Source organism: Taeniopygia guttata, chromosome 3 (assembly GCF_048771995.1).
Source record: "Taeniopygia guttata chromosome 3, bTaeGut7.mat, whole genome shotgun sequence".
Taxonomy (NCBI): Eukaryota; Metazoa; Chordata; class Aves; order Passeriformes; family Estrildidae; genus Taeniopygia; species Taeniopygia guttata.
Genome location: NC_133027.1, coordinates 93,400,580 through 93,412,999, shown reverse-complemented (window position 1 = coordinate 93,412,999; position 12,420 = coordinate 93,400,580). Strand labels below are relative to the sequence as shown.

The window sequence follows — 12,420 nt, the reverse complement described above, 5'->3', positions numbered from 1 at the left end:
AAAGTTCAGTCAGGAATCAAATTACAAATATTTTGTATTATTCAATTTAGCAATCTTTGTATGCCCCCCCCCGCCTTGGCTTCTGTGGGTGTATATATTATTTAGGTATTTGAGCAGTATTTTTGTTGAATATGTTCAGCCTGTTAGTAAACCCTTTACCAAGTATTTTCTGTCTGTTGTGCTTATGTTTATGATCACTGTAACCATGTTAATATTGGTTTAGCAAGGAGGAAACAGATGTGTCAGACAAGAGACTTGTAAAAGAAATTTGGATAATTAGAGAAAAAATTTAATTGTTTCTACTAAATTTCAGTAACTGTCAAAATATTTCCTACTTGTAAATCTCATTCCTGAGTGCAAAATTATTATTTAACTTAGAAAAATAATGTTTTTATTTAACCATATTATTACCTTGAGGAGTGGAGCTAGACTATCTGATACCAAAACTATTAACTTAAATATCATATGCAATATTTACTTATGGATAAATACATAAAAGGAATCTTTCATCTTGTGATGAAAGACAGTGAATTAAATTTTCATGCTATTGATATGTTTTATGTGATAAATAAAAATATTTTTCTGGATTTGTTATAGGATTGCAGTATAAGTCTGGAAGAAAACAAATTATTTCCTTTGTGTACAAGACTTCCAACTATAAATTGGCATCCCAGGATTTGCTTTCAGAGTTTAATTTTAAACTTTTACTTGAATTATGACTCTGCAGCTATTGAGCTCAACAGCAAAATTCTCACAAGTTTCCTAAAGTAACAATGGGCACCCCTTTAAGAGGTTTGATAGTTTGAATGTCTGAATTTAATTGTGATGCAAACAAGTTAAAAAAAACCAGTGAAAATCCTTCTAAAAATTATAATTTCACAATTAGACAATTTTTATTTCCCATTCACCTTTGTATATGACACTTAGATTAAGCTGTTTGGGTGTGATATGTGTGTCTTTCCAGAGAGTTATTTTTTATGTGTTTGATAACTCATTTACATTTTAGAACAGCTTATTCGCTTTTCAAAATGTTGTTATTTGTTAAATTCAATTATATATTAAACTGATCCATTGCATAAAAAATAAATTCAGTGTTTTGTAAACCTGGAATTATAGGTTAATAGACTGTTAATTAAGCATTATAATTCCATAAAAAGCATGTACTTGAGGGAAAATAAAGAGCAAGAGTTCCTAGTGAAGAACTGTAAGAATATGTAGAAAAATATTTCCCCAAAGTAGGATTTTGAACATTACTGCAATTTTTTGAATATAATATTATTCAGTTTCAGCCTTTATGCATTAAAAATATTAAACCTCTGAAACTTTTATTATTACTGAAATTATTTAATTTTATTCTTCCTATGCAAAATATCACAGCTTTCTAAGCTTCAATATTGACGAAGTTAATGCTACTAATCAAAAAATATTTAGCAATAAATTCCTCTAGCTGCAGAACTGGTTTATGTACTTTTGAGTCCCATAGTATTTGTGCACTGTTGATTTTGGTGCTTATCAAAGAATCATAGCATAGCTTTGGTGTGAAGGGCCCTTAAAGGACATCTTGTTCCATTCCTGCTGTCATGAGCAGAGCTGCATTCCACCCCAGGTTGCTCAGAGCTCCACCCAACCTGGCCTTGAAAACTTCCAGGGATGGGGCATCCACAAAGTCTCTGTGCAAGCTGTTCCAGTGCCTCACCAACCACACAGTAAAGAAATTTTTCCCAATATCCAATTTAACCCTAGTCTTTCAGATTGAACCAATTCCCTTTCTTCCTGTCACTTCATGCTCCTGTAAAAAGGCCCTGACCCAGGTGCAGCACCTTGCACGTGGTCTTACCAAACCTCATGCCATCCCCATTATCCCACTTCTCAAGTTTTTCACTTTGGATGGCATCCCATCTTCAGATGTGTCATTATTGTAATATGCTGTTACCTTTACATGTTCAAAGCTAAAAAAATATATTTTTTCATTTGATTGAATTTATTAACCAAATAGCATACCATGATACGTGAATATGCTACTACAATAACCTGTCTTTGTAAAATAAAAACCATCGTGTAATATTTTGGGTGGGATGTGGCTTTATTAAAATGAGTTTACTCACTGCATTAAACAGAGTCCTCACTCATCTCATAAATACTTATCATACTCAAGGCTCTAATATTTGAAGTACAATTTTAGAAATAAAAAGAATACAAACTTTTACAGCTGAAAGCACATTTCTTAGCCTGGATTAGCTCTCGACACAGTCAACTTTCTGCTGCTGATCCTTGACCAAGGTGTTTTCAGAGTGCCTCTGGGGTCTCAGCTCTATGTATCATAGGTGGTTGAAGACTTTTTTCTTTTTCAAACTGTCACTAAATAAGCATCTGTGTGAGAGAGAATAAAATGTTTTAGTGCTATCAATTGATTTTACTATCCCATTTGTAAGACATGAAATTATTTGGCAGGACTATAAACCAGGGGGAAGCAAACATTGCTATCATCCTCTAGAACAGCACCATGAAAACGGACACAGTGCTATTAAAGTGCTACTAGCTTTCCTGAATGCCAAAGGCCAGCCAAAGCCCTTCTAAAAATGTCACACAAATTTCTTATTTAAAACAGGGAATTTTATGGAACGGAATGTCCACTGAATTAAAAACAAAATTGCACAAAGTATTACAGGTATAACCTGCTAAGAAACAGTAATATCACTTATTCATAGTGATGTCTGGAATTTAATTTTACCCAGTTTTAAGAAATTATTAAAAAGAAATGGATCTGTGGCTACAATTTCTACTCCCATGTGACCATATACTCTCTTTCCTTACTTACATGGTATCTTACATGAACTATTATTCACTTTTTTGATTATGGCTCAAATAAAATCTAGGAGAGAAAAGTGCTAGGAAAGCAACTTTCTTAAAAGAGATGGTAATCTGAAGCCTTATGTTAAATGAGCATAGAGTTTAATTTCAGCTGAGTTTTGACTTTACTATTCACATTTTAGTTTAGTTTTGTTTTTTCCCCAGAATTACTGAGTAGTACTGGATAGAGCAGGATAACAATGAGTCAAAAACATAAAACAATAAGGCTGATGGCAGTACATGATAGGAATGTACATTATATTTGCTATTCTGGTTTTTTTTTTTTCATGATATACAACTATTTTAGGTCATTCATGCTTAACCAACCTCATAGATGAGAAGACTGGCTCAGTGGATGGGGGGGACAGCAGGGAATACTGCTTATCTTGACTGCAGCAAAGGTTTTGATGATGAAATACAGACTAGGTAAGTGAAAGATGGATTAAAATTGGTTGAACTGCCAAGAAAGAGAAAACTTTGGGGTCCTAGTAGACAACCAGTTGAGCAGAAGTAGTGAGCCTTTGAGCTAGCAGAGAATTTCCAGCAGGTCGAGGGGGATGATTCTTCTCTTCCACTCAGCTCTACGGATGCATGTCTGGAGTGCTGAGCCCAGTTCTGGGCTCCCTGGAGCAAGAGGCATGCGCATACTGGACAAAGACAATTAAGCATTGGAGCTTCTCTCACAGGAGGAGAGGATGAGAGTTTGGACTATTCAGACTGAAAAAGAGAAGACTCATGGGGGAAATCCTGATGGTGGACATGAATGCTCTGATGGGTGAGTGAAGGATGGAGCCAGACTCTTCCTAGTGGTGTCCAGCGAAAGCACAAAAGGCAGCAGGCACAAATAAAAACACAGTTGAAATTCTCTTCTAGACTAAGGGGAAAAAATTCTGTGAGAGTTCAGCTAGAAAAGTTTACCCAGGATGGTTGTAGAATCTCCATCTGTGGAGATATTTAAACAAAACTGAATGCAGTTCTGAGCAACTCTTTGTAGCTGACCCTGCTCTTATCTGGAAGTTTGGTCTAGACAATCTTCAAATGTGTATTCCAGGCTCAAACACTCTGTGATTCTGTGCATTTCTGAACATAAATTTAACTCCTTACTTCAGGCTGAAATTACATTAAAAAGTCAAGATCTTCAGAAGATCAAAACAATGTTGAACTAATTACTCTCTGAAGTAAATATTAAAACTTTTGCAGTAACTCAGATGGTCCAAACCTTGGCCTTCTGTTTTACCTAAAATGTTTATAATATCATATTTTTTCTACCTTACAGAGAGACTGTTAAGCTAATGCCAAGGGCCTTGCTGTTCTGGTGAGAATCTTTAATTTTATCCTTTTTATCTGAGACTATGTCTGTGAGAGACTTTTAACTGGGGATTGTAGGAGGATTACCTCAAGAAACTGTAGCCCAGAGAGGATGTCATGAGTTTTTGGGTTCAGAATTGGATTTCACTTAGGGAGAGATCTGGCCTCATTTGATGGTGTGAATCAGCTGGCTATGAGTACCATTACAAACAAATTCAAACCATTATTGATTTTGCATAAAAATTTTAAAAGTGGCAAGACTGTCTCTAGAAAAATTGGTTTAGATCTGTTTTTCTTTGTGGTCCTGCTTTATTGGAAATTATTATCATCACTGAACTAGCAAACTCTTCTCTGTAGACTGTGAGGACTGGGCAATCATTCTTATTTCTCTCCTGTGCTGGTTTTAACAACTACAGAGAAATAAATAATCTACTCCCTTTCCCTCCACTCCTTCCAGTAATTGGAACAGTAAGGAGAGATTATAAATTGGAACAAAAATTTATTAAAATCACAATAACCACAGCAATATTATTAACAAAGAATATACAAAAGAGATAGAGGGTTTTGCCCACAAAAGGATATTTACCTCCAAGAACAAAGACATTTCCTAAAATTAGTGCTGCCCACATGGTCTCCAGACAAAGGTAATATTGAAGGAATTCACTGAAGGAACAGAAAATGAGGAAGAGACTGGTGATGGCAGAGTACTGATTCCAAGCTCTTATCTCCAGACTGAGACAGGAAAGGTGAGGAATTTCCAATTTCCGACACTCAGCTCTTCCTTCCAAAACCATTCCCCCGGCAATGATGGAGGGCATGGAACAGAAAAGTGATAAAAACTTGACCCCCTTTTCTCTACAACCAGGACATAGCCAAAAAGATTTTCATCATTGTTGCAAAGCTGATTCAGCCACCGGTTCTAAATCATGTTCAGACTATAAAAACTTCCCAAGAAAATCCCCTTCACTGCCAGATGTGCAGAGCAAGTTCAGCACTGGCAGCTCTGAGCTAAGCTAAGCATCTCTAATAATACAGAATTTATTCAACAGAGAATTCACCTGGTGTTTTTCTGAATGCTGCAGACTCTTCCTTACAAGCTCTCTGAAGATTGGGTAGAGGCAGCTTAGCATTGGGCTTGCCCCAGGCTACTAAGTCCTGCAGAGAGACAGAAATAACGTCTCAGCCCTGGGACTGCTTGTCTGGGTTTGTTAACATGCAAACTGCATTCACACAGCTTCCTGTTTGCTCTGCACCATGACCCAGACTCTCAAAAAGAGCCCAACTGCTGAATTCTCATTGGTGCTAATGTCAGTGTAATGGAATTGCTCTTAAGTGCTGGTGTGAAATTTCCCTAGGGTTAACAAATACTTTGCCCATGACTACATGGCAAGTCTTTTAAGCCTATTGGCATAAGCTGCTTTGAAAGTGCACACAAATAACCTGAAAGAAGCTATGCAGAAAGAAAAGTACGTCTGAAATGCAGGAACTGTTTCAGTGTCATCTTACAGCCAGTGGGGCGTCCAAACACCTGCCAAAGGCTGAGAATTAACAAACACAAAAGCACATTACTGGGAGGGTTCCAGTGCTGTCATGAAGTTAACTGTGGCATAAAGAATCCCCGAAGAAAGTCAAGACTCTAAGTGGACCTTAACAAGGCAAAGGCACAGGTTGAACCAGATTGTCCTTCGAGGGACTGCACTGAGAAGCCTTGGGCTGGGCTGACTGTCTCCTTGGCAGAAACTTTAGCAGTGACACATGTCCATGGGCTCTGTCACTATTACAGCACTCCAATAAATGGAGGACAAGAATGCAGTTTACTCATCCTGCATGACACAGTGTCTGGATTTCAATATTGCCTGTCTCAACGATGCTTGTTATTTAACAGCTGACATCTACTTACAAAGTTTTCATATACGCATTGCATTTACTGGCAGATTTTGCTAAAGTAAAAATCACATTTGTCCATTGCTTTCAGTCCTGCATTTTCTTTCCTCAGGTCCCCATAGAGTTCCTCATAATGGTGCCTAGGTAAATTGCTGTAAATGGTTTTTGCATTTCATTTTGCACTTATTGCTACATCTATTTTGTTCCATTTTCTGCAGTGGTCTCCCATGTAGCTCAATTTTCCTCAATCCCTTTCTATGATCACTCTTTGCTTTGAGGAAATGAAACCTTGAAGACAAAACCAACATATCCAAGGCAGTATTGCTCTAGAAAAGTTTCATGGAATATGCTGCTAAATTGTGCAGCTAGAAGTACAGCTTGACTGTTGCACTGAATTATTTAGATTTTTATATGCATAAAATTAAACAAATTCTACAGAGTTCCCTGCTTCAGTTAATGATGGCATTTTATTTTGATCTCTGCCATAGAGACTGTATCCTTATTCTCAAGAAATGTCCCAAGGATCCTCTAATTAGATAGGGAAGCTGATGAAGCTTTTTAAACAAAGGGATTATAGGCATATTCTCTTGCCTTTGACTATGCCTGCATGAATACATATTGTCAACAGCATTTTACTTATGTCAAAGCAAGTTTCAGTTACAGCTTTTCTAGATCTAAGAAGCAGCCAGGCTGTTTGATTTCTTGCATCTTCTCCAGCATTTTCCTTTCTCTTACTCTCAGTTATTTATTGCTTTTCATTCCTAACCACTAAGTGCCTCCAGAATTATTGTCATGCTTATGTCTTCTGATAGTAATTTCTTATCAAATCTTTAGCCCCATAATTCTATAAAATGCCTTCTTTTTCATAACAATATGCTAATTCATGTTCAAAGCATTGTACCCTGCAATCTGTTTTGTAGTTTCTCATAAGCATTTTCTTTTGATTCAATCAATTTATTTTTCATCACCTAGCAACCTCCAAATTCAGCAAAGAGAAATGAATCTGCAACAGATATTTTATTAATTTTCAGCTCATTGTCAGAGGTATTTTATACTGTCCTGAGATGAAATTAGAAAGTTAGAGTTTGACTTTGAATAATATATTTATCAGGGAAGATTTTATTCCACTGGGGTTATGGTTCATCAAATGAATTTGTTTGCAGTTCAGCAGTCACCTGAGATATTCATTGAAAGTTTAGAACATCTGTGTTTCTCATCACATTTGGCTGATAGCATATTTGGATTCATTCATAACAACCTGAAGAAAATAATAATGTATTTATTCTTAATCTGCCTACACATTTAAAGGGAGCTTGATATAAGAATTTATTTACTATATGAAAAGAAGATAAAGAGGAAGATAGTCTTGGAAAACAGAACAAAAAATCATCTAATACTCATCATCAGCCTTATTTTGGGTCATTTGTGTAATTGTATTTCAAGTTTAAAGACAATAAGGAGTATTTGTAAGGTAGAAGCAGAAGGTTATGAAGCTGGTTGCAGAATTACGATCTTTATATGGAATTTGAAAATTCCCAATGGAATTTTATGTGAGAAAAAACTCCTTAATCAAGAAGCTTCCACATTCATTTTAAAATATTAAGAATTGTAGATCTTTCACACTTTTTTCTTGGCCTGATGTCAGATACTTTGTGTAGGGGCTGTTTTAACACAGCCATACAGACTTTCTGCAGCAGAATTCAAAAGATGACAGCATACAAGTCCCTGTACTGCATACATACAGTAAGATCAGACAATTGTGAATAGTGGTCATGAGAATGATACACCAGAAGCAGGAATTTCTCCAACATTCTGTAGGAAACAGATCTGGAATTCTACCTCCGGCACACCTCTGACTGTATCTGCATGAGATTTGCATTGGCAGATTGCAACAGCTGTGGTTGCACAGGTGACCCTGTGGATTTGGTTGTCTTTCTCAATTTTCTCTTGAAAAATATATGAATGCATTTTTAGAGCTCTGTCAAAGGAAAGGCAACTCCAGTTTTACATCCCTATTAGTCCTAGGTAGTTCAAATCGGCATCTCCTGTCTCTCTGCCCAATCCTAGCTTTAATGGGTTACACTGCAAGGGAAATTTCTTTAGTCTGATTTTCAAGAATGTGCAGCTGAGATAGAAAGATGGTTTTTAGCTCATTTTTTTCACTTTTCTGCCCTTGGACTGAAACAAACAAAGAAAACAAAACAAAACAAAACAAAAAAATCCCAGGAAGATGAAAAAGGGCAGGGGGAGAAAGAATGGGGATATCATCAGAAAATGACTAGTGTATGCCTGTACACTTAATGGTAATTTAAGGTTTTGGATACTTGTTTCTATATAAATATTGTTTTATGAGTCTGAATTATTCACAGACTTAGGAGCTAATGTGGTCAAATATGCAGCTGCAGCTGAATCAGGTGAAGGGATTTTGTCCCTCAAGCTTCCAATCCTCTCCTCTCACAGGCTTCCATGTGCTGTAGTCCCTCTGCTCTACACAAACAGCCTCAGTTTTGGCAAAAGCCAACCCAAGGTGAATATTGACAGGATTTATGCCTCCCCAGGGTGTTTTGACAGGAGCAGAAAAGGCAGTGGCTGCATCTCAGGCTCTGCCATCCCAAGATGGTGCTTTCACCTGGAGCACAGGGATGGATGAGGAGGTGGTCTGGAGACAGCAGACCAGCACCTGACTCAGCAGTCACCAGCACAGTGTTCCTACCTGCCAGCAATGACTTTTTTTTCTTTTTTTCAGGTTTCTTAGCTTTAACAGTGCTGGTAACAGCTGTGTCTCAAGCAGACATAGTGATTTCTATCATGAATCAAAATAGCTGTTGCTGCAATTGCCAGTTTGTGTGGCCTCAGAAAACCTGAATTAATAAATTACAACATATTTAAAATGTCAGCTCTTCACTGAGGAAAGAATGTGGATCACAAGATGAAAGAGATTGACTTTGTACATTTGGTGTATGATGTTGATCAATGCTTCATAATTTATTGATTTTTACTTAAAAAAAATTCCCCTCAGCAATGTGTCTGTCTGCCACTGTTTTATTTTTGTATTTGGAGGTTATGGTATTCTAGCACCATCAGAAGTTTTCTTCCTTTTTCACTCATTTGATAGAATTAAAACATTATAATCACTTACAATATCTTTATTCCACTCAGGTGATGCATTTTATGCAGGTAACACCCAATTTTTGCACAAACAAGCACCCATCATCATTCATAAAACAAAGAAAAAGGTTTTTCAGCTGTTTGTTTTTCATGTTCTCAGCCTATCATTTAGTGATGATAGAACTAAACAGAGGCAAGCAAGGAAAGCAAATTTAGCTGTGAAGCCATGTCAGTGAACTTTCAGTTTTTTTCATCAGAATAATATATGTTCTGTCACGCATCTGCAGCTGCACTGTTAATTCAACCTTTTTTGCCTGACTGATTTCATTGCATCACTAAGAAAAAAACCAGATGGACAGGTCATATAGGTGAAACAACATTCATAGTTCATATGCAGACTGTTATATATAAAGCATAAATTACAATATTTGTAAACAACCTGACAAATTATCTTAACCTTTGCAAATAAGATCACAGAGTGGAACTTTTGTGCACATTCAGTAAATCAGAGAGATCAATATTTGGGAGATGTCAGTCAGCATCTACTATTTTTTCAGATTTTCAAAATATTCCTTATTTAAAAGTCATCTATGGTAGCTCAACAAACAATTTTCTTTTAGAGAAGATCCTAGTATTTTGAAAACTTTTTTTTTTTTTTGTTGCATTCTGTGAAATGTGGTCTTTTGAAGCATGAATTCTTAAAAGATGTGAGGATATTTCAGGACCACACAATTCACTCTTAAGGCATATCAAATTTTGGTGATAAAGAAACAGAGAAAATTATTGGAACTCTTTTTTTTTTTTTTTTTCCCCCACAACTATAGTGATTAATGAAGAGAACCCTTAGCTATATCCTATTTGCCAAAGAAAAGCCATCTGTTCTTTCAGCTGGGTGGGGTGTCTCACTGGCCTGTTCTTTGACAACCTGCTAAATGATCTGAAAAAAGTAAAATTTTGGGTAAAGGCCACCAGGATTATTTGAGAATAATATTTCTTAAAATAAATATTTAAATGTGCCTGCAAACACCTAATGACAGAAGACCCAGATGAAGTACTTGGAATACTAGGTCAGAGGCAATATCTTAGCTCCATATCCAGAAGTATATGTGTCAATGAGTCCTCTTCTGTGTTTCTATTCACACTGGCCTCTTAGTCTGTGTTTTCATTCTATTTTCACCAGGAATATTTCTTTCTCTTCAGTAACATATATTAAACCGCTTCAGATGTCTTCCTTGATTTTTCATTCTTCTGCTTCATGCTGTCACCCACCGTTCTCAGGTGGTCATGAAGCAAGAAAAAATTACAAAATGCCCTCCCACTATTGTGTTGTTCCTGCACTCTGTTGTTTAATAATGTCTTAACTTGTATTTTTACCTTATGAGTATTTATTTTCCAGATATCTTAGAATTTTTTGTTTTCCTAAACTGCTTGGGTGAAGAATTTTGAATGAAAAAGGTGATTGCTTGAATGACTCAGATCCATGAAAAAAGCTGTTCTTCCTCAGCTCCTGCTTCTACAAATAAAAGAACACACACACAAACACAGCCACAGAGACACACACACAGACGTGATATTTTCAGTTTACTCTTTTGGCCACTGTGCTTACTAGAGCTGTAATTTATACATATATCACCAGGCTAGAGCTCATGCAGGAGCAAAGTCTCCTCTCCATCCCCTCTGACCTAAGACAATGTCATTTCATGGTGATGACAAAAACAAATTTGTCAGCTTCTGGACAAAGAAGAAATCTTGCTCTTGGCAACTTGTCATCTTTACAGATTCTCTGTTACATTTCAACAAATCTTGGCTGAGTTTGGGAGTTCCATGATATGAAATTCTGCCTAAATTAGTCTGGCAGGTACAATAGATGTGTTCATCAGAAGTTCTTTCTTTCCTGTAGTAAATTAAGGCATGGCAGCTTGAAATGTTAAAGAGAAATGTGCCTCTTTGATGACTAAACCAATTCAAATTTACACAAGATGGATTAAATCTTTGATTCTACCAAGAAGTTAAAGGATAAAGTTAATAGTTCTGAGAGTCTTTTCTTCAACTCTCTAACTTGTTCTGAGTATTTTACCTTGTTTGGTCCTCAAAAGTTTGTGTACTTTTGCTGGCACTTATATGTTTCATAAGACTTGTACCTGAAACTCATACAACTGGCTATTTTATCTGCTGTTCACCATTGTCTTAGTTTGCAAAAAAATTGCTAAAACCTTGTAAAAATATTCATAAGCGTAACAATTTCTGACTAACTGCAAAAATCCCCTTGATCTCAGCTGCAGAGTATATGGGGTCAATATACTCTTCAATAATAAATAGGCACTTGCCCCCCCAAAAGTTGTTTAAATAATAATAGGTAAATTGAACTTCAATGTCTAGGGTGGCAGTCTATTGCTTTTAAATATTTACCTATTTTTTTAAGATTCTTAATATTCATATGAATGCTTAAACCAGAATTTCAGTTAAACATTTTCACGGTTGAGGGAAAAAAAATAATCCAAACAGAGAAGACACATATTATTATGTGGAAGTCATAATTTTGAGACAAAAGAAAATAATTTCTGGGTTTATAACTGGTCTTTTAAAAGACATCTGGGTGATTGTGGCCTAACCCATTTTGCAACTATGCAAAGCATGATCCTTTCTGATTTCACATCATCTCACAGAGTACAGTATAACCTTCTTAACTGACACTTTGCTAATCCTCATTCCTTATGAATCTGCACAAAAAATTGGCAGTGTTTTCACTTCCACTGTGCAAAGATTAAAGATTAGAAAAAAGTGCTGAGAGAATGATTCATGTATTTCTGGGATGTCACTATCTTTAGAATATGCACTTAGTAGAATAAAGTACATTATTAAATAGCTGACATGTGTGGCACACATCCTTATTTTCTGTTCTGCTTTCACGCCTGATAGATTTCTAAGCCTGGTAAAATATATGGACAACTTGGTAGGTATTGAAATTGTAAAACTTTACCACACAGAATTCTTCACTCCTCATTGCAGAATCCAAGAATGAACTGAGCTTCAAGCTTTTTGAGGTTATAGTTTTGTGTGCAGCTGTGGTACATGAGCTGCACAGTGCATCTGCTGAATCGTAAATGATAGCTGAAATTATCCGTGAGATTCCTATTTTTCAGTCTTACAGGAAAAACAGTTTCTAGACATTGTGGTTGATTTAATTAGGAATCTCTGCTTGCAGCGATTTTTACTGAGAGGGATTTCATGGATAATTTTTTCCATCCGCATATTTTTTTGGATATTAAA

General features: G+C 36.2%; 1 long non-coding RNA gene across 1 annotated transcript; it reads right to left on the bottom strand.

The window, feature by feature from the left end:
• Nucleotides 1–2,110: 2,110 nt before the first annotated feature.
• On the bottom strand, nt 2,111–5,339 carry LOC140683590 (uncharacterized). Its single transcript, XR_012054761.1, has 3 exons — nt 5,217–5,339; nt 4,745–4,821; nt 2,111–2,370 (listed from the first exon to the last, which is right to left on the bottom strand). It is a non-coding gene; the product is annotated as an uncharacterized lncRNA (long non-coding RNA).
• Between the last annotated feature and the right edge of the window lie 7,081 nt (nt 5,340–12,420).